General features: G+C 48.3%; 1 protein-coding gene across 1 annotated transcript in view; it reads left to right on the top strand.

Moving 5' to 3' along the window:
• Positions 1-7058, top strand: part of LOC117504829 — a 252950-nt gene that overhangs the window by 73577 nt on the left and 172315 nt on the right. The window lies entirely within an intron of this gene.

The following is a 7058-nucleotide window of genomic DNA, read 5'->3' as shown; positions in this document are numbered from 1 at the left end:
GCTCACTCGCACAAAATAAATGAAGATGATGGAAAACTCTCAGAAACAACTTATTTCTGAATAAATCAATTATGTTGGTCATATATTTTGTAAAAGGTAGTGAGAAATAAACACTTCTAAATGTAAATACGTTCTGAAATGATTTTTACAAGACATCTTACAGATGTTAGCATGCAGGCCCTGGGAACGTGTATCAAGTGGGTCAGGTCAGAAGTCATCTCAAAACCTCACTCATGCACACACGTCCTTCCTCCTTTAGCTCATGACTGCAATGAAGGAAAAGACATAAGCAGCTGTGGAATTCACCCTAGATAAACATGTTCTCTTAATTAAACTGAGCTGTAATATTATTATGCCTAAATTTGAAAGGCTGTACAACTTTAAGTACAAACTGGTGAATAATCATGATGTGCTCTGCCAGTGGAGGTATACAAAGAACTGCTCCCATCCGCAGCGATCATCACACCGAGATGTACATGTGTGCAGGGTTCTAGCCACGGTGGCCGGCGCCGGGCGGCCCCGCCCGGTACTGCAAATTTCCGCCCAGCTCTCGGGTTCAAATTGGCTGTGCCACCCAGCACAGTATTTCTGAAAAATGAACTGAAATGTTGCTGAAAATGTACCAATTTGATTGTATTTCAAGCTTATAGAGTCATAGTTTTGCAATTTTAAACCAATAATTAAAGTAATAAGAGATATATTTCTCATTTTCTTTGTATAAAATTACAAACAGAGCTCAGAGTCAGTGTGTTCTGTAGCTGAAAACAGCATCCCTGTTGAGCTCTGAGCTGAAGAAAAAAATAACTTCACCATTAAAGTCCTACATTAATCCAGAGGTCTATCTGTATCTGAAGATACATTCAGAAATTTAGTTTATTTTACAGTTGAAAGGCTTTGTGTTTCCAAAAAGCTCCGAGTTTGAAAAACAGCAGATGCGTGAGTGATCAGACGGAGGGGGAGGAAGAGAAACAGAGAGAGAGACAGAGCAGAGGAGGAGGGGAGGAGAGAAGGAGCACAGCGTCAGTGAAAGAGGAGAGTGAAAAACTGACTGTTTTTCATTTAAAACAGCAGGTTTGACAAATCAGTCCAGGTTCAGCTCTTGTTCAAACTAGGCAATTAGGTTTTATATTGTTTAAAAAGAAAAAGTAATGCAATCCCACTCAAATTGTTGAAAAAAAAACTGTCAGGATGACAGAAAAACTACCTGTTTTACTGGATTAAAAACTACTGAGTTTTGATGAAGAGAGTAAATGCTATGGTTTTTTTTTACATTTACAATGTTATTTCATTTAGACTTTGACAGAAACATGCAAAAAAAAGAACTTTGATCTTACAAATATCACAACATAAATATATATTTTTTTTTTTTATTCTTGGTGTTCAGTGCATCTGAAACCACCCAAAATTAGTTAAAATAAGGCTTGCCAAGAATGTTTTAGTGGTATAAAAACCTATAGCTTCAGGGGCGGGGGGTTGCGGGCCCCTGGATCTGCAGCTCCCCAAAGCTATGAGCCGCAATCACATAATTTACCCGGCACTAAAATGGTCATAGCTAGAACCCTGCATGTATTTGTTGCAGGTGAAGCATGACATACAGAATGTACCAAAGATAGATTTCATTTTTAAATAGATGTCTGCTACACTTTTCAAAAAAGCTGGGACAGTGGTATGTTTACAACCACCATTGAGATCAGGAAAAGAGCTGAAGAGAAACACAGCTGCTTCGAGCTTCACACAGCTTCGGAAGGTTTGATGCTTCCAAATTCCATGAGATTGATGTAAAGGCTCTTAAAAGTCTGATTGCTGTCACCATATGGTTCTTGTTTCTTTGAGTTGTGGAACGCTCAATAAGCAGGTAAGCACGGAGTAATGTTTTTTTTTTTTTTTTTTTTTTGATACTGAGATACTGTTACTAAAAATTGGTATGAGTAAGTACTCATTTGTAAAAGTATCAATACCAATGGAACCTCCTCCAGATAATCACACAGGACCACTGCAGGCAGGCAACACACAAAAATGCTCAGAGATGCTCTTTTTTGGTCCATTTGTTCTGGATGAAGAACCAGTACAATAATACTAAATAATAATAAAAATGAAAGCTGGCAAAAGAAAAACCCATAAGTGATGTTGGCTAGAGTGAAGAACATCCTTGAATCTTGCCGCCCATTGTTTCAGAAAATTCAAGTCTCGATAACACTGTTAGCCTCTCAGAAAGTGGTCTGTATCCCCCTAGTGGTCCCTGAGTATATTGGTAAAATGCCATCCATCCATCCATCTATTTTCTTCCACTTTATCCGGAGTCGGGTCGCGGGGGCAGCAGCTCAAACAAAGCCGCCCAGACCTCCCGAGTGACCGAGCTCCTCACCCTATCTCTAAGGGAGCACCCAGCCACCCTGCGGAGGAAACTCATCTCGACCGCTTGTACTCGCGATCTCGTTCTTTCGGTCATGAGCCAAATCTCATGACCATAGGTGAGGATCGGAACTTAGATCGATCAGTAAATCGAGAGCTTTGCCCCCCTGCTCAGTTCTCTCTTCACCACGATGGTCCGATACAGCGACCGCATCACTGCAGATGCTGCACCGATCCGTCTGTCGATCTCACGCTTCATCCGTCCCTCACTCATGAACAACACCCCGAGATACTTAAACTCCTCCACTTGAGGCAAGGACACTCCACTGACCTGAAGAGGGCAAAGCACCTTTTTCCGGTCAAGAACCATGGCCTCGGATTTGGAGGTGCTGATTTTCATCCCGGACGCCTCACACTCGGCTGCAAACTGCCCCAGTGCATGCTGAAGGTACTGATTTGACGAAGCAACAGAACCACATCGTCCGCAAACAGCAGAGATGAGATTCTGTAGTTCCCAAACCAGACCCCCTCTACACCCTGGCTACGCCTAGAAATTCTGTCCATAAAGATAATGAACAGAACCGGTGACAAAGGGCAGCCCTGGTGGAGGCCAACATGCACTGGAAAAAGGTTTGACTTACTACCGGCAATGCGAACCAAGCTCTTGCTGCGGTTGTACAGGGACCGGATAGCCCTTAGCAAAGGACCCCAGACCCCGTACTCCCGGAGCACCCCCCACAGGGTGCCCAGAGGGACACGGTCAAATGCCTTCCCAGATCCACAAAGTACATCTGGACTGGTTGGGCGAACTCCCATGAACCCTTGAGCACCCGATGGAGCGTGTAGAGCTGATCCAGTGTGCCATGACCAGGACGAAAACCACACTGCTCCTCCTGAATCCGAGGTTTGACTATCGGTCGAATTCTCCTCTCCAGTACCCTAGAATAGACCTTACCGGGGAGACTGAGGATTGTGATCCCCCTGTAGTTGGAACACACCCTCCGGTCCCCCTTCTTAAACAGAGGGACCACCACCCCGGTCTGCCAATTCAGAGGCACTGTCCCCGACTGCCACGCGATGTTGCAGAGGCGTGTCAGCCAAGACAGTCCCACAACATCCAGAGACTTAAGGTTCATCCACCTCAGGAGCTTTGCCACCGAGGAGCTTTCTAGCCACCTCGGTGACTTCGGCCTGGGTAATGGATGAGTCTGCCTCTGAGTCCCCAGTCTCTGCTTCCTCTTTGGAAGACGTGACGATGGGATTGAGGAGATCCTCAAAGTATTCCTTCCACCGCCTGACAATATCCTCAGTCAGGGTCAACAGCTCCCCACCCACACCATAGACAGTGCTGGTGGAGAGCTGCTTCCGCCTCCTGAGGCGTCGGACGGTTTGCCAGAATTTCTTTGAGGCCAACCGACAGTCCTCCTCCATGGCCTCCCCAAACTCCTCCCAGACCCGAGTTTTTGCCTCTGTGACCGCACGGACTGCGGCACACTTGGCCTGCCGGTACCTGTCAGCTGCCTCCAGGGTCCCACCTACCAAGAAAACAAGTAGGACTCCTTCTTCAGCTTAACGGCATCCCTTACTTCCGGCGTCCACCACTGGGTTCGGGGATTGCCGCCGCAACAGGCACCAGAGACCTTGTGACCACAGCTACGAGCGGCCGCATCGACAATGGAGGTGGAGAACATAGTCCACTCGGACTCCATGTCTCCAACCTCCCCTGGGATCAGGGAGAAGCTCTCCCGGAGGTGGGAGCTGAAGACCTCGCTGACAGAGGGTTCCGCCAGTTGTTCCCAGCAGACCCTCATGATACATTTGGGCCTGCCAGGTCTGACCGGCTTCCTCCCCTCCCAGCGGATCCAGCTCACCACCAGGTGGTGATTGGTTGACAGCTCAGCCCGTCTCTTCACTCGAGTGTCCGGAACACGTGGCCGAAGGTCAGATGATACGACTACAAAGTCAATCATCGACCTCCGGCTCAGGGTGTCCTGGTGCCACATGCACTTATGGACACCCTTGTGCTCAAACATGGTGTTCGTGATGGACAAACTGTGACTAGCACAGAAGTCCAACAACTGAACACCACTCGGGTTCAGATCGGGGAGACCGTCCTTCCCGATCACCCCCCTCCAGGTCTCACTGTCACCACCCATGTGGGCGTTGAAATCCCCCAGAACAATGGAGTCCCCAGTCGGAGCGCTATGTAGTACCCCTCCCAGGGACTCCAAGAAGGTCGGGTACTCTGCACTGCCACTCGCCCCATAGGCCGAGACACCGTGAGAGACCTGTCCCCGACCCGAAGGCGTAGGGACGCGACCCTCTCGTTCAACCGGAGTGAACTCCAACACATGACGACTGAGCTGGGGAGCAATAAGCAATGCGGCCCCAGCTCTCCGCTTCTCCCCGTGGGCAACAACAGAAAAGTGGAGCGTCCAGCCCCTCTCCAGGAGTTGGGTACCAGAGCTCAAGCTGTGCGTGGACGTGAGCCCGACTATCTCGCGTCGGTATCTCTCAACCTCCGGCACAAGCTCAGGCTCTTTCCCCCCCCAGCGAGGTGACATTCCACATCCCAACAGACAGGGGCTGTGAGCACAGACCGGGCCGCCAGGCCGCCCGCCCTGGACCGCCACCCAATCCTCTCTGCAACCAACTCCCATAGCCCCCTCTGCAGGTGGTGAACCCACAGGTGGTAAAATACAATTTTTTTTTTAAATTAATATATTCTAATTTAAACTGTTTAAAAATGGCTCCAAATTCAAAAAGATACCCCCATGGAAAGTGCGCATGAAGGAAACAATGACAGATTCCATCCAAGAGCCAGATGAGGTCCGAATTATTCATGCTCCGAGAGGATTAGTGTCAAAATGTATCATTTACAATAGTACTGTGATTGTTGTACGGACTGTGTGCAATCTGACATCACTGAGTATTTAAAGGACATGTTGCACATTTTTTTGCGTCCCAGCAACACAACATCAAAGTACTCATGATTGTAAGTCTGCACACATGCACTAATAATTAATGGTCTCTGTTGTTTTTTCTTATTGCTGTCCCTGAGTGAGTTAACAGGCGCATTTTCGGAAAATGTCTTACTCTGCAATTCTTGGCATTTCTCACCGTGCGATGTACATATTAGGAAAACAAAAACATCCCAATGGCCGACAGACAGAGCGAAACAAATGCGGTTATGTCTGAAAACAAAGCTTCAGAGCTTTTATTTGAAAGTGATGGCTCGGATTTACAGAGGAGATGATACACTTCACCCCGCAACTCTTAACTTTTTCATTTCCGGTGTGCAGTGAGTACCTTGTATGGCAGCACCCTCACATCGGGGTGAATGTGAGGCATAATTTGTAAAGCGCTTTGTGCGTATGATGTCGATGGGAAAGCGCAGTATAAATGCAGTCCAGTTACCATTTTTCAGTGTCTGTCAGATTTTGGAACCTAAAGTGTTGTTCACTGCTGCTGTGAACATGATGCACGTGGACTGTCTCCACCACGCTGTTTTTACAGACTGCCTGGACACGATGTATTTTTCTTTATACTGGAAAAAGTCCAAATACATTATTTTCAGGAGATAACGTGCCACAATCATGGCAGAACTTGAGGTGAAGGCAGCGCTGCTGTTGGACATTATTCTCTGGCCACAATCTTGCACGCGAAGCATGCGCAAGGACTTATTTTGGACCTGGACATGTTCTCCAACTGCCGATTTTTCAGTGGAGGTGATAGTTTTTATTTTATTTTACTTTGAGAGTCTGTGGTAATTTGAACCTTCATGTGTGTGCAGCATGCCATTTTAATCCGCAAATCTCAGCTGTTCATTGCAGTTGTGAACGTGCATTTCACGTCCCATGTTGACAGTGGCAATTCAGCCGAGAGGTGCAGCGTGCTGTTCATTGCTGCTATGGACATGGTCATAAATATCTCCATGAAGGTGTTTTTCACAGGCTGATGACACACACACACACACACACACACTCACACACACATACATATATATATCGGGGCCCCCATCTGGAGCTAGGCTTGGATGTAAGGCTGGTCAGTGAGTGCCTGGTGGCTGGGTTTACCACGGAGCCCAGTCAGGCACAGCCCGAAAAGGCAACGTGGACCTTCCATCTCCACTCTGTGGCCTCGCCGCCCACAGGGGAACCGCTGGTGTCAGATGCACTGTCCCATTGATGGGAGTGAAAGTTGGGGGCCTCAGTAGACGAGACCCGGGCGGCAGGGGCAACTCTGGGGGTGTGGAATGTCACCCCACTGTGGGGGCAGGAGCCAGAGCTTGTGCAGGAGGTGGAGCAATACCAGTTAGATCTGGTGGGCCTTGGCTCCACGCACAGCCTCAACTCTGAACCACTCTCCTTGATAGGGGTTGGACCTTATTCTTTTTTGGAGTTGCCCAGGGTGTGAGGCGCCAGGCGGGTGTGGGGATACTCACAAGTCCCCAGCTGAGTGCCGCTACATTGGAGTTTACCCCGGTAGATGAGGGTCACCTCCCTGCATCTTCAGGTGATGGTGGGGGGGACTCTGACTGTTGTTTGTGCGTATGCACCAAACAGCAGTTTGGAGTATTCGGCCTTCATGGAGTCCTGTATGGGGCTCCAGTGCAGGACTACATTGTTCTGCTGGGGGTCGTCAACGCACGCATGCAATGACAGAGACACCTGGAGAAGTGTGATTGGGAGGAACGGCCTCCCCAA

The sequence above is a fragment of the Thalassophryne amazonica genome, chromosome 23, assembly GCF_902500255.1.
Source record: "Thalassophryne amazonica chromosome 23, fThaAma1.1, whole genome shotgun sequence".
Classification (NCBI taxonomy): domain Eukaryota; kingdom Metazoa; phylum Chordata; class Actinopteri; order Batrachoidiformes; family Batrachoididae; genus Thalassophryne; species Thalassophryne amazonica.
The sequence above is the reverse complement of the archived record's forward strand: the minus strand, read 5'-3'. Positions and strand labels throughout refer to the sequence as shown.